The 23,993-nt window shown below is 49.9% G+C and overlaps 1 long non-coding RNA gene across 2 annotated transcripts in view; it reads left to right on the top strand.

The window, feature by feature from the left end:
* Window positions 1-3,200: 3,200 nt before the first annotated feature.
* Window positions 3,201-23,993, top strand: part of LOC138372222 (uncharacterized) — a 140,063-nt gene continuing 119,270 nt past the window's right edge. For both annotated transcript variants that reach the window (XR_011230745.1, XR_011230744.1), the window contains exon 1: window positions 3,201-3,388. This is a non-coding gene — a long non-coding RNA (uncharacterized lncRNA). The remainder of the gene's footprint in view (window positions 3,389-23,993) is intronic.

Raw genomic sequence — 23,993 nt, 5'->3', positions numbered from 1 at the left:
TCACTGCCACATTCCCCCCCTGTGTCAGTCACTGCCACATTCCCCCCTGTGTCAGCCACTGCCACATTCCCCCCTGTGTCAGCCACTGCCACATTCCCCCCTGTGTCAGCCACTGCCACATTCCCCCCCTGTGTCAGTCACTGCCACATTCCCCCCCTGTGTCAGTCACTGCCACATTCCCCCCTGTGTCAGTCACTGCCACATTCCCCCCTGTGTCAGTCACTGCCACATTCCCCCCTGTGTCAGTCACTGCCACATTCCCCCCCTGTGTCAGTCACTGCCACATTCCCCCCCTGTGTCAGTCACTGCCACATTCCCCCCTGTGTCAGCCACTGCCACATTCCCCCCTGTGTCAGCCACTGCCACATTCCCCCCCTGTGTCAGTCACTGCCACATTCCCCCCCTGTGTCAGTCACTGCCACATTCCCCCCCTGTGTCAGTCACTGCCACATTCCCCCCCTGTGTCAGTCACTGCCACATTCCCCCCTGTGTCAGCCACTGCCACATTCCCCCCCTGTGTCAGTCACTGCCACATTCCCCCCTGTGTCAGTCACTGCCACATTCCCCCCTGTGTCAGTCACTGCCACATTCCCCCCTGTGTCAGTCACTGCCACATTCCCCCTTGTGTTTACAAGCATGAAACCTTGTCATTCAACTGTTGTTATGTTATAAACAGCCTCCTGGTGCTTCGGAGCTCATTAACTGTTTAATAATTGTAAACAAAGCCGTCTGAGATTGATAAAAGATGTACAGGTTCGTAAGTGCTTGCGTAACTGCTTCGGGAATCTGGCCCCTGAAGTACAGAGCTGCTCCTCGTTAATATGCCTTGTCAGAAAAGTGTCCTAATTATTGAATGGCCTCCAAAAGGGTGACTAAAAGCTGTATTTCTCTCAACCACTTTAATATCGTAACTGAGAACTACATAAGTAACATTATGTAATATATTTCAATCACATTTTCTCATCGTAAAACGTCAATTTGTGTTTGATGTTAATATTAAATACTAAATCTGTATACTGTTGCTCACGGTGCAGATTGTATGATAGAGTAGTCTATGAGTTTCATCACTGTCACTCACAAATTGTATGTCACTTTGTAAATTTATTCAACAATTTATTCATGTTTAGTGAGTTTCTCGCTAAAGATGAACCATGAGTAGGTGACCATATACAGTACTGGTGAGTCATGTGGTGACCATATACAGTACTGGTGAGTCTTGTAGTGACCATATACAGTACTGGTGAGTCATGTGGTGACCATATACAGTACTGGTGAGACTTGTAGTGACCATATACAGTACTGGTGAGTCATGTGGTGACCATATACAGTACTGGTGAGTCATGTGGTGACCATATACAGTACTGGTGAGTCTTGTGGTGACCATATACAGTACTGGTGAGTCATGTGGTGACCATATACAGTACTGGTGAGTCATGTGGTGACCATATACAGTACTGGTGAGTCATGTGGTGACCATATACAGTACTGGTGAGACTTGTAGTGACCATATACAGTACTGGTGAGTCATGTGGTGACCATATACAGTACTGGTGAGACTTGTAGTGACCATATACAGTACTGGTGAGTCTTGTAGTGACCATATACAGTACTGGTGAGTATAGTGGTGACCATATACAGTACTGGTGAGTCTTGTGGTGACCATATACAGTACTGGTGAGTCTTGTGGTGACCATATACAGTACTGGTGAGTCTTGTAGTGACCATATACAGTACTGGTGAGTCTTGTAGTGACCATATACAGTACTGGCGAGTCTTGTGGTGACCATATACAGTACTGGTGAGTCTTGTGGTGACCATATACAGTACTGGTGAGTCTTGTGGTGACCATATACAGTACTGGTGAGTCTTGTAGTGACCATATACAGTATTGGTGAGTCATGTGGTGACCATATACAGTACTGGTGAGTCTTGTAGTGACCATATACAGTACTGGTGAGTCATGTGGTGACCATATACAGTACTGGTGAGTCATGTGGTGACCATATACAGTACTGGTGAGTCATGTGGTGACCATATACAGTACTGGTGAGTCATGTGGTGACCATATACAGTACTGGTGAGTCTTGTAGTGACCATATACAGTACTGGTGAGTCTTGTAGTGACCATATACAGTACTGGTGAGTCTTGTGGTGACCATATACAGTACTGGTGAGTCATGTGGTGACCATATACAGTACTGGTGAGTCTTGTGGTGACCATGTACAGTACTGGTGAGTCATGTGGTGACCATATATAGTACTGGTGAGTCTTGTAGTGACCATATACAGTACTGGTGAGTCTTGTAGTGACCATATACAGTACTGGTGAGTCTTGTGGTGACCATATACAGTACTGGTGAGTCTTGTGGTGACCATATACAGTACTGGTGAGTCTTGTAGTGACCATATACAGTACTGGTGAGTCTTGTGGTGACCATATACAGTTTCTGAGACAATTGGTGCGAGGCGAACAGTTAGGTGTGTCAGGTCGGGGGATGAGAGTGCTACACCGCCCGAGGTCCATCACAGACTACTGCTACTCGCCTCAACGCCGCCTCTCCGGCCCCTAGGGCGGAAATCTCGAGAATAAGTATGTGAATTTTGAACTATTGAGTTTCGCTCCATATTGCTGTATTGTTGTGTCTCAGGCGTGTAAGACCTGGAGAAATAGATCATGTATTAACGTAGATCCATCATGATAACGATTATGATAACGTAGTAGAGATACGTTATCATGTATTTATTCAATGTAAAAATTTGGTTCACCAGATGGAGAATTTTGATAAATATTACCAGTCTTCTTTTATTTTATAAGATTTAAATGTCAACTGAGAAGAATGAAATGTTGACCAAAGAATAAATAAAGAAGAAGAGAAGAATAATAAAGGTGTATGGCCAGATGACGGAGGCGGGGCAAGGCGCCAAAACACGGACGGTTGCTTACTGTCTCCCAGATGGCGCCAAAACTACCATCTAGGAACTGAAAACCTTCATCGGTGTTTACCGCTCTCACATACTACTTATTTTTATAAACTAAATAAGTTCGCGAGTTAGTATTATTGCATCAAATAATATTATTGCATCACGTAGCGTTAAGGTGAGATATAAGGTTAGAAGGTGGAGCGTTTAAAATAGCTGTCTCCACATTTTTCCTTCCGCGATGGCGCCAAGCCCGCCAGGTGCAGGCGGCCGCCGCAGTGTTTACTGGGAGTGCCGAGGTGATCGCATCGCGCCTCCCGCAGCTGCCGCAGTCTCCGTCACGCCGCAGTCACCGTCAGCCTCACATAGTAGTCATCAACAGTCACCGCCTGACCAACGCAGAGCACCGTAACGCTCACACAGTAACGAGAGAGGGAGAGTCAACGATTTCGTTATGGGAGACACTGCAGTAAGTGGATTGACGGACGTTGGTTCGTTATTGTTCGTATGGCTTCCTGCACGGCTGTGGTGGTTGGTGGTGGGGTGGTGCACGGCTGTGGTGGTTGGTGGTGGGGTGGTGCACGGCTGTGGTGGTTGGTGGTGGGGTGGTGCACGGCTGTGGTGGTTGGTGGTGGGGTGGTGCACGGCTGTGGTGGTGGTTGGTGGGGTGGTGCACGCCTGTGGTGGTTGGTGGTGGGGTGGTGCACGGCTGTGGTGGGGTGGTGCACGGCTGTGGTGGTTGGTGGTGGGGTGGTGCACGGCTGTGGTGGTTGGTGGGGTGGTGCACGGCTGTGGTGGTTGGTGGTGGGGTGGTGCACGGCTGTGGTGGTTGGTGGTGGGGTGGTGCACGGCTGTGGTGGTTGGTGGTGGGGTGGTGCACGGCTGTGGTGGTTGGTGGTGGGGTGGTGCACGGCTGTGGTGGTTGGTGGTGGGGTGGTGCACGGCTGTGGTGGTTGGTGGGGTGGTGCACGGCTGTGGTGGTTGGTGGTGGGGTGGTGCACGGCTGTGGTGGTTGGTGGTGGGGTGGTGCACGGCTGTGGTGGTTGGTGGGGTGGTGCACGGCTGTGGTGGTTGGTGGTGGGGTGGTGCACGGCTGTGGTGGTGGTTGGTGGGGTGGTGCACGGCTGTGGTGGTTGGTGGTGGGGTGGTGCACGGCTGTGGTGGTTGGTGGTGGGGTGGTGCACGGCTGTGGTGGTTGGTGGTGGGGTGGTGCACGGCTGTGGTGGTGGTTGGTGGGGTGGTGCACGGCTGTGGTGGTTGGTGGTGGGGTGGTGCACGGCTGTGGTGGTTGGTGGAGTGGTGCACGGCTGTGGTGGTTGGTGGTGGGGTGGTGCACGGCTGTGGTGGTGGTTGGTGGGGTGGTGCACGGCTGTGGTGGTGGTTGGTGGGGTGGTGCACGGCTGTGGTGGTGGTTGGTGGGGTGGTGCACGGCTGTGGTGGTTGGTGGTGGGGTGGTGCACGGCTGTGGTGGTTGGTGGTGGGGTGGTGCACGGCTGTGGTGGTTGGTGGTGGGGTGGTGCACGGCTGTGGTGGTTGGTGGGGTGGTGCACGGCTGTGGTGGTTGGTGGTGGGGTGGTGCACGGCTGTGGTGGTTGGTGGTGGGGTGGTGCACGGCTGTGGTGGTTGGTGGGGTGGTGCACGGCTGTGGTGGGGTGGTGCACGGCTGTGGTGGTTGGTGGTGGGGTGGTGCACGGCTGTGGTGGTGGTTGGTGGGGTGGTGCACGGCTGTGGTGGTTGGTGGTGGGGTGGTGCACGGCTGTGGTGGTTGGCGGTGGGGTGGTGCACGGCTGTGGTGGTGGTTGGTGGGGTGGTGCACGGCTGAGATCTTATCAGAGCGGGATAGCCACTTAAGCCAGTTAATCAGTAATTCCTTTGTGAGCTTAAAAATATAAAAATATAGATAAAATGTTTCGTCTTAATATAATCCTAACTGATCTAGGCATAAATCCTTCCGGTAAGGCTGTAAGTATTTTTTTCAAACAAAATTATTTGTGCTATAAGCATCTGAGTAACTATATAGTCTAGGTAATCGCAACTAAACTGGCTTAATGTTGAGTTAAATAAGATTCATTCATCAAAATTGATATGAGAAATTCAAAGGTGTTTCATGAACGATTTCACTGGTTTAAAATATGCGCGCCATGCTTAGTGGGTAGTCCAGCACCCGCCACACACCTGGTGTGGAGTGTGCTGGCCTGCGGTCTTCAGTGTGGCGGTGCTGGGGTTCCCGCCACACACCTGGTGTGGAGTGTGCTGGCCTGCGGTCTTCAGTGTGGCGGTGCTGGGGTTCCCGCCACACACCTGGTGTGCAGTGTGCTGGCCTGCGGTCTTCAGTGTGGCGGTGCTGGGGTTCCCGCCACACACCTGGTGTGGAGTGTGCTGGCCTGCGGTCTTCAGTGTGGCGGTGCTGGGGTTCCCGCCACACACCTGGTGTGGAGTGTGCTGGCCTGCGGTCTTCAGTGTGTCGGTGCTGGGGTTCCCGCCACACACCTGGTGTGGAGTGTGCTGGCCTGCGGTCTTCAGTGTGGCGGTGCTGGGGTTCCCGCCACACACCTGGTGTGGAGTGTGCTGGCCTGCGGTCTTCAGTGTGGCGGTGCTGGGGTTCCCGCCACACACCTGGTGTGGAGTGTGCTGTCCTGCGGTCTTCAGTGTGGCGGTGCTGGGGTTCCCGCCACACACCTGGTGGGGTGTGCTGGCCTGCGGTCTTCAGTGTGGCGGTGCTGGGGTTCCCGCCACACACCTGGTGTGGAGTGTGCTGGCCTGCGGTCTTCAGTGTGGCGGTGCTGGGGTTCCTGCCACACACCTGGTGTGGAGTGTGCTGGCCTGCGGTCTTCAGTGTGGCGGTGCTGGGGTTCCCGCCACACACCTGGTGTGGAGTGTGCTGGCCTGCGGTCTTCAGTGTGGCGGTGCTGGGGTTCCCGCCACACACCTGGTGTGGAGTGTGCTGGCCTGCGGTCTTCAGTGTGGCGGTGCTGGGGTTCCCGCCACACACCTGGTGTGGAGTGTGCTGGCCTGCGGTGTTCAGTGTGGCGGTGCTGGGGTTCCCGCCACACACCTGGTGTGGAGTGTGCTGGCCTGCGGTCTTCAGTGTGGCGGTGCTGGGGTTCCCGCCACACACCTGGTGGGGTGTGCTGGCTGACAGTCCCCAGTGTGGCTGTGCTGGGGTTCCTCGAGGCTTGTAGGGAGACGGGAGACGTTGTGTTCAAACTCGTACCCAAGTTTCTCATGCATGTCGACACAGAATTGCTTGCGCTTTTGCTTGTCATCTGTCTTAAAGCCCTGAACGAGCTGCAGCTTGTAGGGCGTCATTAGCAAGCGTTGCCTTACGACACGCCAAACTGCCATTTTGAGGGATCTTGGATTCCAGCTTGCTCTTCATGTAGACTTCCTGGGGGCTTCAAATAAATGTTTCCCGGACTTGCTCGGTACTGCTTTCCGGTACTGGTGGTCGTCCAGAGCCCTTGGTCCTGCACAGACAGCCTTCCTCTCTGAACTTGTTGTGCCATGTTCAAATCTGTATTGGAGTCGGTGCATTTTTAGCGAATTCTCTCGCAAATGCGCGCTGCACAGCCTTGTTATTGTGTATTGTAAACGCCTTTTATTTTCCCGTGACTGCCATTTCTATACCTGAAATGAAAAAAACATTAAACATTGAATGTTGAGTTGGTTCTGCACATGCTGTTAAAATTTAAAATCACTTGAACAAGAATTAGTCGTTATTTGATTACGAAATATCATTTTTTCAAAAACACCCTATATATGATGCATATAGTAACTAGTTTACATTTCACTTTTTCTCAGGTCTATTAAGTTTGTATATATTTTGCTGGCATCAGGCTGCTCATAAGCAATCCAAAGGGGTAATCAGCTCCCTAGCCAAGGTTATATAGTTCGGCCGACTCGTCTGTTGTATCATGCATTCGGAGACCAATATGGGATGGAATCTGTAAGAGACTCGGATTCCATCATGGCTTATTTTGTTATACAAGTACCTTAATTCAGACAGAAGCACGTTACGTCTTGAAGTTAGGATGGTAGGAAAAAGCTAAGCTTCTCTATCCTTTTGAGATGTATCTTATTGTCTCAATAAACGTCTTGAGGAGTTGAGGGCAGTCTAGGACGAGTCACAGTTAATGTGTCAACTTTGGGTAAGTGTACGTGTTTGAGAACATGGAGTATGACAAACATCTGAAGGGTAGAGGACAAGTTATTTATACACACTTCTTACTCAGAATAGGCGCCGTCTCTCTCTGCCACAGACTCCATGTTCTCAAACACGTACACGTACCCAAAGTTGACACATTAACTGTGACTCGTCCTAGACTGCACTCAACTCCTCAAGACGTCCATTGAGACAATACGATACATCTCTCTCGGCCACAACAACTACACTTCCGGCAACACCAGTGTAAGGCTGCAGGGAATCATCGCTCCAAATAGTTGGGGAGAGAACACGCTGTATAACCAGAGCACCTTTACCTCCAGTCAAAGCCTGGGTGGATCTTTATAAATGATCTTGGATGGAGAGAGAGAGATGGTAGCTTGGAAAGGGGTAATCTCCGGAGGAGCGGGACGGTGCCGTTGTCTCTCCTGGTAGTGATCATGAAGCTGATGCATTCTGAGTTCCGGTCCTGTCTTAGTAGTTATTTTGAATGGATTACTAAAGCTGACCTTCGATAAAGAAGGCTTGGAGGGCATCAATACAGGGGTTGGATTGGGTTAATCTAAGCATCTTCATACCAATTTCAATGATTCGGTCACTCACACAAGGGATATGGAGTTCCTTCCACGTTTGGAAACTTAGTTATATGAGGGCATCAGAGGATGAGCCTCATGGCTTCGTTATGCATAATTTTAAGCCCTCCAAGAAGTCTTGTATGTACTAGAGAAGTAGGAGTGAAATATAAAGATAATATATGAGAGATACATAATTTTCTGGGATGCCACCTAGCCCCAACCCTTGAGAGCCCCGATCCCCCATCACCTCTGACGACCCCTAGTCTGGTTACAATAGTCGTACAGTGGGACCTCAAGGCAAAGATATTTGAATTTGGTTACATAGTCAATCTTGAAGTTGCATCTTGAATCTGCTTGAGCGCCAATTCCGATTTTTTTTTCCCGAGATGACTAACCCGGTATTAGAGGTGAGTGACACAGAACTGAGGAGTATGTGAGAGGCTGTTCATAATTCGCTACCTGGAACAAAAAGTTCCAAGTAGCACGGGCTATGGTGAGCCCGTTGTGCGAGGTGGTGGGCATAGTGGCATTATCATCCTCATCATTCTTACTGAAAACTTGTATTACTACTACGCAAGTCAGGGAAGCCTGAAAGTCCATTTGGGGCCTGACAGCTGAATGGACAGTGCCCCGGATTCGTAGTCGAGGTAACAGGTTCAATCCCCGGTGGAGGCGGAAACGAATGGGCAGAGTTTTTCCTTCTGATGTCCCTGTTACCTAGCAATAAATAAGTACCTGGGTGTTAGACAGCTGCTACGGGCTGCTTCCTGGGGATGTGTAACAAAAAGGAGGTCTGGTCAAGGACTGGGCCGCGGGGACGCTAAGCCCCAAATCATTTCAAGATAACCTCAAAATGAGGTGACATTAATGAGTCAACATTCGCGTTCTCCGGCTGCCCTTATTTTCTGGTGGTAGTGTGGTGGTGGAGGACACCCCCCACTGGTTGTAGTGTGGTGGTGGAGGACACCCCCCACTGGTTGTAGTGTGGTGGTGGAGGACACCCCCCACTGGTTGTAGTGTGGTGGTGGAGGACACCCCCCACTGGTTGTAGTGTGGTGGTGGAGGACACCCCCCACTGGTTGTAGTGTGGTGGTGGAGGACACCCCCCCCTGGTTGTAGTGTGGTGGTGGAGGACACCCCCCCCCCCTGGTTGTAGTGTGGTGGTGAACACCCCCCCCCCTGGTTGTAGTGTGGTGGTGGAGGACACCCCCCCCCTGGTTGTAGTGTGGTGGTGGTGGACACCCCCCACTGGTTGTAGTGTGGTGGTGGAGGACACCCCCCACTGGTTGTAGTGTGGTGGTGGAGGACACCCCCCACTGGTTGTAGTGTGGTGGTGGAGGACACCCCCCACTGGTTGTAGTGTGGTGATGGAGGACACCCCCCACTGGTTGTAGTGTGGTGGTGGAGGACACCCCCCACTGGTTGTAGTGTGGTGGTGGAGGACACCCCCCACTGGTTGTAGTGTGGTGGTGGAGGACACCCCCCACTGGTTGTAGTGTGGTGGTGGAGGACACCCCCCACTGGTTGTAGTGTGGTGGTGGAGGACACCCCCCACTGGTTGTAGTGTGGTGGTGGAGGACACCCCCCACTGGTTGTAGTGTGGTGGTGGAGGACACCCCCCACTGGTTGTAGTGTGGTGGTGGAGGACACCCCCCACTGGTTGTAGTGTGGTGGTGGAGGACACCCCCCACTGGTTGTAGTGTGGTGGTGGAGGACACCCCCCACTGGTTGTAGTGTGGTGGTGGAGGACACCCCCCACTGGTTGTAGTGTGGTGGTGGAGGACACCCCCCACTGGTTGTAGTGTGGTGGTGGAGGACACCCCCGCTGGTGGTAGTGTGGTGGTGGAGGACACCCCCCACTGGTTGTAGTGTGGTGGTGGAGGACACCCCCGCTGGTGGTAGTGTGGTGGTGGAGGACACCCCCGCTGGTGGTAGTGGTGGAGGACACCCCCCACTGGTTGTAGTGTGGTGGTGGTGTACACCCCCGCTGGTTGTACTGTGGTGGTGGACACCCCCGCTGGTGGTAGTGTGGTGGTGGAGGACACCCCCCGCTGGTTGTAGTGTGGTGGTGGAGGACACCCCCGCTGGTGGTAGTGTGGTGGTAGTGGACACCCCCGCTGGTGGTAGTGTGGTGGTAGTGGACACCCCCGCTGGTGGTAGTGTGGTGGTAGTGGACACCCCCGCTGGTGGTAGTGTGGTGGTGGAGGACACCCCCCCTGGTGGTAGTGTGGTGGTGGACACCTCCGCTGGTAGTAGTGTGGTGGTGGAGGACACCCCCGCTGGTGGTAGTGTGGTGGGGGAGGACACCCCCACTGGGAGTAGTGTGGTGGGGGAGGACACCCCCGCTGGTGGTAGTGTGGGTGGTGGAGGACACCCCCGCTGGTGGTAGTGTGGGTGGTGGAGGACACCCCCGCTGGTGGTAGTGTGGGTGGTGGAGGACACCCCCGCTGGTGGTAGTGTGGGTGGTGGAGGACACCCCCGCTGGTGGTAGTGTGGGTGGGGGAGGACACCCCCGCTGGTGGTAGTGTGGTGGGGGAGGACACCCCCGCTGGTGGTAGTGTGGTGGGGGAGGACACCCCCGCTGGTGGTAGTGTGGTGGTGGAGGACACCCCCGCTGGTGGTAGTGTGGTGGTGGAGGACACCCCCGCTGGTGGTAGTGTGGTGGTGGAGGACACCCCCCACTGGTTGTAGTGTGGTGGTGGAGGACACCCCCGCTGGTGGTAGTGTTGTGGTGGAGGACACCCCCGCTGGGAGTAGTGTGGTGGTGGAGGACACCCTGCTGGTGGTAGTGTGGTGGTGGACACCTCCGCTGGTGGTAGTGTGGGTGGTGGAGGACACCCCCGCTGGGAGTAGTGTGGTGGTGGAGGACACCCCCGCTGGTGGTAGTGTGGTAGTGGAGGACACCCCCGCTGGGAGTAGTGTGGCGGTGGAGGACACCCCCGCTGGTTGTAGTGTGGGTGGTGGAGGACACCCCCGCTGGGAGTAGTGAGGCGGTGGAGGACACCCCCGCTGGGAGTAGTGAGGCGGTGGAGGACACCCCCGCTGGGAGTAGTGTGGCGGTGGAGGACACCCCCGCTGGGAGTAGTGTGGCGGTGGAGGACACCCCCGCTGGGAGTAGTGTGGCGGTGGAGGACACCCCCGCTGGGAGTAGTGTGGCGGTGGAGGACACCTCCGCTGGTGGTAGTGTGGGTGGGGGAGGACACCCCCGCTGGGAGTAGTGTGGCGGTGGAGGACACCCCCGCTGGGAGTAGTGTGGCGGTGGAGGACACCCCCGCTGGAAGTAGTGTGGCAGTGGAGGACACCCCCGCTGGGAGTAGTGTGGCGGTGGAGGACACCCCCGCTGGTGGTAGTGTGGGTGGGGGAGGACACCCCCGCTGGGAGTAGTGTGGCGGTGGAGGACACCCCCGCTGGGAGTAGTGTGGCGGTGGAGGACACCCCCGCTGGAAGTAGTGTGGCGGTGGAGGACACCCCCGCTGGTAGTTGTGTGGTTGGGGGAGGACACCCCCGCTCGGAGTAGTATGGTTGGGGAGGACACCCCCGCTCGGAGTAGTGTGGTTGGGGGAGGACACCCCCGCTGGGAGTAGTGTGGTTGGGGGAGGACACCCCCGCTGGGAGTAGTGTAGTTGGGGGAGGACACCCCCGCTGGGAGTAGTGTGATTGGGGGAGGACGCCCCCGCTGGGAGCAGTGTGGTTGGGGGAGGACACCCGCGCTGGGAGTAGTGTGGTTGGGGGAGGACACCCCTCTGGGAGTAGTGTGGTTGGGGGAGGACACCCCCGCTGGGAGTAGTGTGGTTGGGGGAGGACACCCCCACTGGGAGTAGTGTGGTTGGGGGAGGACACCCCCGCTGGGAGTAGTGTGGGTTGGGGGGAGGACACCCCCGCTGGGAGTAGTGTGGTTGGGGGAGGACACCCCTGTTGGGAGTAGTGTGGGTGGACACCCCTGTTGGGAGTAGTGTGGGTGGACACCCCTGTTGGGAGTAGTGTGGGTGGAGGGAGGAAAATATGACGAGATGAGGAACTTCCTGATGGAATACCATGGAGAACAGAACTCGGAGAGGATTGAACAGGATATGATGGAATGTCACCCAGAAGTGCCAGGAAGTTGCAGACAGGTTTATCCCGGTCCAAAATGAGAAAGACGAAAGCAACAGAAAGCAACATTGTTCAACCAGGAATGCAAGGTAGTGAAGCAATTGAGTAAAAGAACATGGAGAAACTACAGGAATAACAGAGCACCGGAGAGCAGCGGAGAGATACCAGAGGGCCAGAAATGAGTACCTCAGAGTGAGGAGAGAAGCAGAGAGACAGTATGAAAATGACTGTGCGTGTAAAGCCAAGACCTAACCAAAACTGCTCCACAGCCACATCAGAAGGAAAACAGCAGTGAAGGAACAAGTGATGAAACTGAGAAAAGGGGAGAATAGATGGACGGAGAATGACAAGGTAAGTGAAGAACTCAACAGGAGATTCCAGGAGGTCTTCACAAAAGAGCAAGGAGATGCCCGTGCACTAAATGAGGAGGCAGATCAAGCAACCTTGGAGGAATTTGACCTCACCAGTGATGATGTCAAAAAGGAATCTGTTGGAGCTGGCTGTGACAAAGGCTGGTGGGCCTGACAGAATATCACCATGGATTCTAAAAGAAAGTACAGAAGCACTAAGTGTGCCACTCTCTATGGTGTATAACAGGTCACTGGAAACAGGAGACCTACTGGAAAGCTGAAAGACAGCTAATGTAGTCCCAATATACAAGAAGGGTGACAGGCAAGAGGCACTGAAATACAGGCCAGTTTCCCTAACTTGTATACCACGCAAGGTGATGGAGAAGATCGTGAGGAAAAGGCTTGTAGAGCATCTGGAGGGAAATAGCTTTGTAACACACCACCACTAGCATGGGTTCAGAGATGGTAAATCGTGCCTCACAGGTTTAATAGAATTATATGACCAAGCAATAAAAATTAGGCAAGAAAGAGAAGGGTGGGCAGACTGCATTTTCTTGGACTGTCAGAAAGGTTTTGACACAGTACCCCATAAAAGGCTGTTAGGAAAGTTGGAACAACATGCAGGCATAAAAGATAAGGTGCTCCAGTAGATAAGGAAGTATCTAAGCAACAGGAAACAGTGAGTAACTGTGAGGGGGGGAGACATCAGACATATCAGGGAGGCATTCCTTTGTATGTGGGCCCATAGGCCCACATACCCACCACAGCCCAGTTGGTCCGGCAATTCTTTTAGAAAACAATCTAGTTTTCTCTTGATGTCCACGGTTGTTCCGGCAATATTTCTTATACTCGCTGGGAGGATGTTGAACAACCGCGGACCTCTGATGTTTATACAGTGTTCTCTGATTGTGACTATGGCACCTCTGCTCTTCACTGGTTCTATTCTGCCTTTTCTTCCATGTCGTTCACTCCAGTACATTGGTATTTTAATGTGCAGATTTGGGACCTGGTCCTCCAGTATTTTCCATGTGCATATTATTTGGTATCTCTCTCGTCTCCTTTCTAGCGAGTACATTTGGAGAGCTTTGAGACAATCCCTATAATTTAGGTGCTGTATATGTATGTATGCGATTTATGTTATCTGTATTCCCTCTATTTCAGCAATCTCTCCTGCACTGAAGGGGGTGAGTGAGTACTGAGCAGTACTCAAGACGGAACAGTACAAGTGATTTGAAAAGTACAACCATCGTGAGGGGATCCCTGGATTTGAAAGTTAGCGAAATCCATCCTATCATTTTTCTGGCTGACGCGATATTTGCTTGGTTATGCTCCCTAAACGTTAGGTCGTCAGACATCATTATTCCCAAATCCTTGACATGCTGTTTTCCTACTATGGGCACATTTGTGTTTTGTACCCTGTATTATGTTTAAGGTCCTTATTTTTACCGTACCCGAGTACCTGGAATTTATCACTGTTAAACATCGTGTTATTTTCTTCAGCCAAACGAAAACTTTATTAATATCTGTTTGTAGTTGTTAAATGTCGTAAACAGAGGCAATTTTCATGCCGATTTTTGTGTCATATCTAAAGGAAAATACGAAGCTGTGAGTTGTATTTTTGTCTATATATGATATAAGAATATGGGAAAAATTATGCAAAGACTGTACCCTGAGGTATGGAGCTTTTAACTGCGCTTGGACTCGATTTTATATGGCTGATTGTTATTCTTTGTGTCCTTTTCGACACAAAATTGAGTATCCACCGTCCTACTTTACCAGTTATTCCCATTAACCTCATTTTGTGTGCTATCACTCCATGGTCACATTTATCAAATACCTTTGCGCAGTCCGTGTATACCACATCTACATTCTGTTTTTCTTCTAATGCCTCAGTGACTTTGTCGTAGTGGTCAAGTAGTTGTGAAAGACTACTTGATCACTTCCCGCTCTAAATCCAAGTTTGCTTGGGTTATGAAAGTCAATGGTCTCCATGAAACTAGTGACCTGACTCTTGATCACTATCTCAAATACTTTTATGATGTGGGACGTTAGTGCAACTGGTCTATAATTCTTTGCCAAGGCTTTGCTCCCTACCTTGTGTAGAGGAGTTATGTCTGCTGCTTTAAGCGCATCTGGTATTTCCCATGTTCAAGCTCTTCCTCCAAACTATACTGAGTGCCTGTGCTTCTGGCACTTTGCATTTCTATATAAATATTGAATTCCATGAGTCTTGACCCTGGGCTCAGTGCATGGGCATATTGTCAATTTCTCTTTCGAAATCTGCCATGCTCGTGTTGATATCAGTTATATTTACAGGGGTTTGGATATCACGCATAAAGAAGTTGTCCGAATCTTCTACTTTCAAACTGTCCTCAGACTGCTTTTTTAGGATTTCACTAGTTTCTTTGTCATCCTCAGTGTATGAACCTTCACTTGAACAAATAGGTCCAGTACTAGCAGTGGGTCTTGCTTTTTATTTGCAAAGGAGGCTCGGGGAAAATCAAATTTCGAACCAATGCGAGGCAAGCCGCCATCTGGAAACGAGGGCTGTAACTGATAGAGGGCTCCTTCCAGGGAGACCCTCGTTTGTAGAAATGCTGCAAAACAACCCAGGTGCCAAGGCTGCTTTAGAGGAAGCAGCTACTTCCTAGGACGCTGCTAAGTGACCTTATGATGGAAAGATAAAGATTTGTTATAGTTGTAGGAGTACAGGAACCGGGAGGTTCCAACCAGGAGAAATAGAGAAGGGGGAAAGGACCGACCAATGGTGACAAAGGTCTTGGAGGGCCTGGATATGGAAGGGGGCTAATGGCAACATAGAGAAGGTTTTCAGGCTGGGCATCTACAAGAAGTTACGGAAACGATTGATAAAGTTAGTGCTCATGAATGAGGAAGATCTATCTAGGAAGAGCAGACTTTTGATGTCAAGGGAATAAAAGGAAGTTTTCCTGCAAAGGAACATGACAAGGGAAGAGAGAAGGAAGGCTGCAAACAAGGAGACACAAAGAAAGGGATGAGATGGGGGAGCAACAGGACTAGGCTTAACATCTCCAGTAACCTCAGAGAGAAGGCCAAATGTCCCCACCAGCAGGTAAGTTTTCCCAGGTAGGCATGTAACAGAAGCCTCCCACCCAACGACCATTTCCCCCTATATTCACCTGCACCTCCCCAACCAGTAGAGACCCTCCCCAGACCATGCCCCCCCCCTCACCCTGTTCCCAGACCCAGGCCTCCAAGCTCCCCCCTTTGCCCTTCTTCAACCCCTTCCCCCACCCCTGTCCCCACACCCCAAGCTTCCCTTCCTACCCTACCCCCCTCCCTACCTGCCACCCCACCCTAGGTTCCCCTCCCCCTCCCCAACCCTTGACCTCTCTAACCCCCCCCCCACCAAAGGCTCCATTTCATCCCCCCCCCCTGACCACCCTCTCCCCCTACTCCTCCATCCCATGTCCTAATTGACCCCCAGACCCTCTCTCCCACACTTCTCCCAAACCCTCCTAGCCCCCCTATTCCAGATCCTTCCAGACCTCTCGCAACCCCCCCCCCCCCCAAGTCCCTAGATCCTAGGTGGGATCCCACCCTGGACACTCCTCCCTCTACTCCAGTGGAATCAACAGAAACTGAGTATGGCCAGAAGAGTGTCAGCTTCAAGATGATGTACTGGAACATAGATGGGATTACAAGCAAGGCAAGTGAACTTAGGGAACATGCGCAAGAAAGTAACCCGGAAGTAATTGGGCTCATAGAAAAAGAGATTCTCAGGAATCATAACGAATCTGGTCATCGTTACATCAATTTCTCTGCTTTTATATCTGACATGTTTCCAAGTTTCCCATTTCTTTTTAATGGACCCATAGTAGAAAGGTGAGCATGACGATTTCCATTTCGTTGCAAAATCTTGGATGATGGTATCTTTGAAGGCTCCTTCACGTGCAACATGAGGAATTGGATGATGAGTAATGTGAGGCATGTTGTGCATCGCTTTGGCTAGTTGGTCTACAAGTTCATTATGGAGAATACCACAATGCACTGAGACTCATTGGATAGAGGTTTCATAACCGTTCAATTGATGTTTATGAAGAAGTTGAACGCATGGGTAAACAAACTCCTTGCACGTTTTTGAAGAGTACATAATTGCTTGAATCGCACTCTTGGAATCACTACAGATTGTATATATCCTAATTAGTAATGTTGTGATTATTTGGAGAGCTTGATATAAAGCATATAATTCCACTGTGAAAATAGATAGTTGGTTTAGTAACCACCATCCCTGCTTGATATGGTATTCCGGTATCCATTCAGCACTAGTGACCGAGGGTACGTTGTTCATGATGATGCGAGATCCATCTGTATAAATCACTGTGGTATTTGGGTAGCAATTTTTCATTGTTGAGGTAAAGACTGAGGCTATGGCTGAGTTTGGTGTAGACTTTGGAATGTTGTCGTCCAGTTGTACTGCTGTATTAGGAGTTGTATAAAGCCAGGGTGGAATAGGGGGAACAGTAAGTTGGGTTTCAGAGTTTTGGAGTAGAGAGGGGGTCTATATTGAGGTTATTTGTAGCCCGTGTGAGGAGAGGTTGCGAGTGATTGGTTGGGAAGCGGGGGTTATGTGGGTTAACTGTTGGGTTAATTTTTGATCTGTATGGTTGGGTGGGTCTGGTGAGCAGTGGGACAGAGTGACAGATAGTTGCCACACATTGTTTCGTCTGGTGCCTAAGCTTGTGAGGCCCGTTTCCCGTAAAGTCCGAGGATAGGAGTGGAACGAATTATGCCACATGCAAGTCGCATGGCATTGTTTTGGATGACCTCGAGGCTCTGTAGGTTAGTAGGCGCCGCCGACGCATATGCTTGGCAACAATAGTCTAGTTGGCTGTGAATGTTGGTTGTATAGAAACGGAGCAAGATTTTATGGTGTGCTCCCCAGGTGGTGCCAGTGAGGGCTTTAAGTATGGCGAGCCGGGGTTGTGTCATCTGTTTAAGATTTGTAATGTGTGCTTTCTAGGTAAGTAAAAGAGTCTTAAGTGCATACGAAGGTATTTATGTTCTCATACATGTTGGATGGGAGTGTTGTGTATTGTGAGGGTGGATAGATGAAGTAGTCTTTTTTTAGTGAAAATCTGATAGCAGGTTTTGGTAGTACTAACTTGAAGGCCCCATTGTTGTGTCCAATCTATGAGGTGGTCAAGTGCTGTTTGCATTGTTGAGACCGTATTAGGTAGGGCATTGTCTGGATAATACAATGTTAAGTCGTCGGCGTACGCCGAGAGGTGAACAGGATGGGTGTTAGGCAAATCTGCTAATAATGCAACAAAAAGAGTTGGGCTTAGTATGGAGCCTTGCGGGACACCCGTTTGTATTGGGATGTCATCGGAAAACTCGCCTTGTATATAGACTTTAGAGGTCCTGTTCATAAGATAGGACTGTAACCATAAAAATAATCTTCCCTGTACACCTAAACGTGCAAGCTTTGCGAGGAGGCAAGTATGAGGAATGCTGTCAAAAGCTCCTTTGAGGTCTAGGTAGAGAACAATACAAAATTTACTGCTTCTGAGAGAGGTGCAGATTTCATGTTTAAGGCAGAGTATTTGATCAAGTGTGGATCATTGCGGTCGAAATCCAGCTTGGAGTGACCGTATAATGTTGTTATACTCAAGGTACCACTGGAGGCGAATATGTACTAGCCTTTCCATGACTTTACTGAGACATGATAGTAGGGAAATAGGTCTGTATGATGCAGGTTGGGATGGGTCTTTTCCTGGTTTAAGGAACGGAAGAATATTACTGGTTTGCCATTGTGAGGGAATATTTCCGTGAGTCGAGCATAGGTTGTAATAGTTTAGGAGAGTACTATGTGCAGTCGATGGAAGATATTTAATGAGTTCATATGGAATTCCATCTTCTCCAGGTGCCTTGCCAATAGGTAGGCGATTTAAGGATAATTATAGCTCGCATAAGGTGTACATGTTGTCGACGCCGAGCATGGGTAGCACGGTCAATTTCTTGTCTGAGGGAGAGTTCTTGGGCTTGACGAAAGGGTGTTGAGATGGTAACTTTAAGGCATTCAGCAAGAACGTTTGCACGCTCCTGAGGTGTTTGACAGAGTGAACCGTTGATCATCAGGAAAAATGAAGGGAATGTTGGGCGACCTCTAATGCTGTTAAATGTAGCCCAGACTTTTGAGTGTGGCGTTGTGGGTGTGAGGCTGTCACAGAATGTTGCCCATGATGATAGTTTGCTGATAGTATGTTTTTTTTGGCCGATGCCGTGGCCCACCGGAGATTGACCCAGTTCTGTAGGGAGGGTTGACGTCCTTGTTTTTGGATGGCTCGTCGGCGTAAAGCGACTGTTCATGCACATTCCGCGTTCCACCACGGTTTAAGTGGTTTGTTGGACCCATGTCCCGAAGTTTTCTTGAACATTTGGGTCATTGCAGAATTTATGGCGGAGGTGATTGTGGACAGTCACGTATTTGGATCTGCATCGTCTGTATCTGGGAGACAGGCAATATCAGCCCATTTTTTCTCATCTAGTTTCTTAATGTTTCACTTGGGGAGCGTTAGGGGGTGGGTTGGTGGCTGAAAGTTAGTAAATTTTATAATGAGGGGTTTGTGGTCACTACCAATATCTGGTCCAGTATGAAACTGTAGTTCATGTTGAAAGTGCGCCGAGCCAAAGCAGATGTCAAGTGAGGCTTCACAAATGGTTCTGTAGTTAAAGTAGGTTGCATACGGCGAAAGAAGAATGTATGGTGCAGTGTTGAAGTATTTGTACGGGTCGGTGCCTGCAGTATTTTGGGTGCCTCTACTCCATGTGGGGTGGTTAGCATTGAGATCGCCTGTAATAATGATCGGGTGTGGTAATTGGTTAAGATAGAATTCCAGTTCATTTAAGTTTATTGTGCCACCAGGATTGTATATACCCAGAAAGGATATGTGTTTACCATTGTAAGATATTAGACATGCTAAAATTTCTAGTTTACCGTTAACAAAATGTGTAAGTGTTACAGGTTTACATGTCGTATTACTCCGTATTAGGAGGAAAATACCACCCCGATACGGTTGGATCTGTCCAGTCTCTGCATCTGAAAGTTTTTAAATATAGGGTTTTGCTTGGGAGTGAGCCAGGATTCGGTGATGAATCCAAGTCCAGCCAAGTCCGGTTTGGATGAGTAGAGGAATTGTTTAAGTTCTGTGAGGGTTGTTTTAATGCTATTTGCGTTCCAAGTCATGAAGGTTAGGGAAGCCGTTTAGGATGTTTGGGTTATGGATGTGTCTGTTTTCCTTGGTGCGCCAATTCCTTTGAGGTTGTAGTTGACTCTCGTAGTGCCCTCATGGCTCTAGGGTCCTTTAATCCTATCCATCCGGTGGTCATCAAGATTCAACATTGGCTGTTTTTTATTTCTAGTAAATTTAAATCAGTGGAGTTTTGCTGGGTTCCCAGCCGTATTGATGTTTCTTTCAATGTGCGGATGCTGCCGCTAAGGAAGCTATCCGTTCTTGTCCCATCTCCCGTAAAGATATTCCTTATTCCGACTTTTATCCTGTTATTCATTCCTCCATCCTTGCAAGTTGGCAGGGTTGTTGGTCCTCTGTGGTTAGTAACAAGCTGCGTACTCTCAAACGTAGTGTCCCCCGTGGCCTTCCTCCTCCCACCATAACTGGCGGTGGGAAACTGCTTTGGCATGGCTGCGGGTTGGCCATACTCGCTTAACCCACGGTCACTTAATGGAGCGCCGCCCTGCTCCTTATTGTCTGAATTGCGTTGTCCCTCTTACAGTTGTGCATATCCTTGTTGAATGTCCTGACTTCCAGGACGAGCGTGTGTCTTGCTTTCCGACCGTCCCTCGCGGTCACTTGTCCCTCGATAGAATTCTAGGTGAATCGGATACTTTTGATATCGTTCGCCTTATGCGTTTTTGTTCTCGTATTGGCATTCTTGGTGATATTTAGCGCCCTCTGATTATTTCGTACTTTGATGGTGCTACATAGCCTTCCCGGTTTGGTGCCTTCTATTGATAATTACCTTGCCTTACCTTCATAAACTGCACCTCTCGATACTGGAAGACAAAAAAGTTCGGAGAGTCATGATCACCACAGAAATTCCTCAGGGGAATTGACAGGGTAGACAAGAATAGATTATTTAACACTGGTGATACACGCACAAGGGGACACAGACGGAAGCCGAGCAATAGAGACATTAGAAAGAACTTTTTCAGTGTCAGAGTAGTTAGTAAATGGAATGCATTAGGAAGTAATGTGGTGGAGGCTGACTCCATACAGTTTCAAATGTAGATATGATAGTCCAGTAGGCTCAGGAATCTGTACACCAGTTGATTGACAGTTGAGAGGCGGGGCTAAAGAGCCAGAGCTCAACCCCCGCAAGCACAACTAGGTGAGTACAAAGGCCCTCCTAGTAGAGTGGACAGCACTCTGCGGGTCGTAGTCCTAAGGTTTGATTCCTGGCTGAGGTAGAAACAAATTAACATTTTCTTTCACCTGATACTTCAGTTCACCTAGCAGTAAATAGGTACCTGGAAGTGAAACGGGCTGCTTCCCGTGTGTGTGTGTGTGTGTGTGTGTGTGTGTGTGTGTGTGTGTGTGTGTGTGTGTGTGTGTGTGTGTGTGTGTGTGTGTGTGTGTGTGTGTGTGAGAAATGTGTTGAAAAAATAATGATCGGGACTCAGCACATTAGACAACTGACGGTTAGAAAGGCGGGGTCCAAGAGCTAAGTGCTGTTGGATCCTGCAGGCAGAAATAGTAAGCACACACACACGCACACACACGCGCACACACACACACACACACACACACACACACACACACACACACACACACACACACACACACAGACGAGCTTCCAGGCAGCAACATGGGGAACTCAACTGGTCCCGTCTCGCGGTGCCGCCTGTCAGTACTTCTCTATGATAATGTTTACTAATTTTCCGCTCTCTAGTGCTGTGACGTCATACCAACACCTGCTCTCATCCCGGCAAGTGACCGTGTGTGTGTGTTTGTGTGTGTGTTTGTGTGTGTGTCTGTGTGTGTGTCTGTGTGTGTCTGTGTGTGTGTCTGTGTGTGTGTCTGTGTGTGTGTTTGTGTGTGTGTGTTTGTGTGTGTGTCTGTGTGTGTGTGTGTGTGTGTGTTTGTGTGTGTGTGTGTGTCTGTGTGTGTGTGTGTCTGTGTGTGTGTCTGTGTGTGTGTCTGTGTGTGTGTCTGTGTGTGTGTCTGTGTGTGTGTCTGTGTCTGTGTGTGTGTCTGTGTGTGTGTGTGTCTGTGTGTGTGTGTGTCTGTGTGTGTGTGTGTCTGTGTGTGTGTGTGTCTGTGTGTGTGTGTGTGTGTGTGTGTGTGTGTCTGTGTGTGTGTCTGTGTGTGTGTGTGTGTGTGTGTGTGTGTGTGTCTGTGTGTGTGTGTGTGTCTGTGTGTGTGTGTGTGTCTGTGTGTGTGTGTGTCTGTGTGTGTGTGTGTGTCTGTGTGTCTGTGTGTCTGTGTGTCTGTGTGTGTGTGTGTCTGTGTGTGTGTGTGTCTGTGTGTGTGTCTGTGTGTGTGTCTGTGTGTGTGTGTACTCACCTAATTGTCACCTAATTGTGCTTGCGGGGGTTGAGCTTTGGCTCTTTGGTCCCGCCTCTCAACTGTCAATCAACTGGTGTACAGATTCCTGAGCCTACTGGGTTCTATCATATCTACATTTGAAACTGTGTATGGAGTCAGCCTCCACCACATCACTTCCTAGTGCATTCCATTTATTAACTACTCTGACACTGAAAAAATTCTTTCTAACGTCTCTGTGGCTCATCTGGGTACTAAGTTTCCACCTGTGTCCCCTTGTTTGTGTCCCACCCGTGATAAGAGTTTGTCTTTGTCCACCCTGTCAATTCCCCTGAGAATTTTGTAGGTGGTTATCATGTCTCCCTTTACTCTTCTGTTTTCCAGGGATGAGAGGTTCAGCTCCTTTAGCCTATCCTCGTAGCTCAATCCTCTCAGTTCCGGGACAAGCCTGGTGGCATACCGCTGAATCTTCTCTAACTTTGTCTTGTGTTTAACTAGGTATGGACTCCAGGCTGGAGCTGCATACTCCAGGATTGGTCTTACATAAGTGGTATACAGGGTTCTGAAAGATTCCTTACACAAGTTTCTGAAGGCAGTTCTTATGTTGGCCAGTCTAGCATATGCCGCTGATGATATTCTTTTGATGTGGGCCTCTGGGGACAGGTTCGGTGTGATATCAACCCCCAGATCCTTCTCTCTATTTGACTCTTGCAGGATTTCCCCTCCCAGATGATACCTTGTGTTCAGCCTCCTGCTCCCTTCGCCTAATTTCATCACCTTACACTTTCCCGAGTTGAACTTTAGCCATTTTCTAGACCATTCCTCCAGTTTATCCAGGTCATCCTGTAGTCTCTGTCTATCTTATCCGTCTTGATTCTTCTCATGATTTTTGCATCATCAGCAAACATCGAGAGGAATGAGTCTATACCCTCTGGAAGATCGTTCACATATATTAGAAACAAGATATGTCCAAGTACTGAGCCCTGTGGGACTCCGCTGGTGACATCTCGCCACTCTGATGTCTCCCCCCCTCACCTTTACTCGCTGTTTCCTGTTGCTTAAGTACTCCTTTATCCACTGGAGCACCTTCCCTTTTACTCCTGCCTGTTGCTCCAACTTTTATGGGGTACTGTGTCAAAGGCTTTTTGGCAATCCAGGAAAATGCAGTCGGCCCACCCTTCTCTTTCCTGCCTAATTTTCGTTGCCTGGTCATCAAATTCTATTAAACCTGTGAGGCACGATTTACCATCTCTGAACCCATGTTGGTGGTGCGTTACAAAGTTATTTCCCTCCAGATGCTCTACGAGCCTTTTCCTCACGATCTTCTGCAGCACCTTGCATGGTATACAAGTTAGGGAAACTGGCCTGTAATTCAGTGCCTCTTGCCTGTCACCCTTTTTGTATATTGGGACCACGTTAGCTGTCTTCCAACTTTCTGGTAAGTCTCCTGTTTCCAGTGACCTGTCATACACCATAGAGAGGGGCACACTTAGTGCTTCTGCACCTTCCTTTAGTATCCATGGTGAGATTCTATCAGGCCCAACAGCCTTTGTCACATCCAGCTCCAGCAGACACCTTTTGACCTCATCACTGGTGAGGTCAAATTCCTCCAAGGTTGCTTGGTTTGCCGCCTCCCCATTTAGTGCAGGGGCTTCTCCTTGTTATATTGTGAAGGCCTCCTGGAATCTCTTGTTGAGTTCTTCACACAGCTCCTTGCCATTCTCTGTGTATCTGTTCTCCCCTTTCCGCAGCTTCATCACTTGTTCCTTCACTGCTGTTTTCCTCCTGATGTGGCTGTGGAGCAGCTTTGGTTGGGTCTTGGCTTTACTCGCAATGTCATTTTCAAACTGTCTCTCTGCTTCCCTCCTCACTCTGATGTACTCATTTCTGGCCCTCTGGTATCTCTCCCTGCTCTCTGGTGTTCTGTTATTTCTGTAGTTTCTCCATGTTCTTTTACTCAGTTGTTTCGCTACCTTACATTCCTGGTTGAACCATGGGTTTTTCTGTTTTTCGTTTTTCTCCTTTTGGACGGGGATAAACCTGTCTGCAGCTTCCTGGCACTTTTGGGTGACAAAATCCATCATGACCTGCACATTCTTGTCTCTAAGTTCTGTTTCCCATGGTATTCCCCTGAGGAAGTTCCTCATCTCGTCATATTTTCCTCTTCGGTAATTCAGTCTTTTCCCCTCCACTCCCATCCTTGGGTAGGTTATCCCTACCTCCACCAAGTACTCAAAGGTCAGTACACTGTGGTCACTCATTCCTATGGGGGCTTCAACTTTGACTTCCCTTATTTCTGACTCATTCAGGGTGAATATCAAGTCGAGTCTAGCTGGTTCATCATTGCCTC

The sequence above is a fragment of the Procambarus clarkii genome, chromosome 38 (genome assembly GCF_040958095.1).
Source record: "Procambarus clarkii isolate CNS0578487 chromosome 38, FALCON_Pclarkii_2.0, whole genome shotgun sequence".
Classification (NCBI taxonomy): Eukaryota; Metazoa; Arthropoda; class Malacostraca; order Decapoda; family Cambaridae; genus Procambarus; species Procambarus clarkii.
The sequence above is the reverse complement of the archived record's forward strand: the minus strand, read 5'-3'. Positions and strand labels throughout refer to the sequence as shown.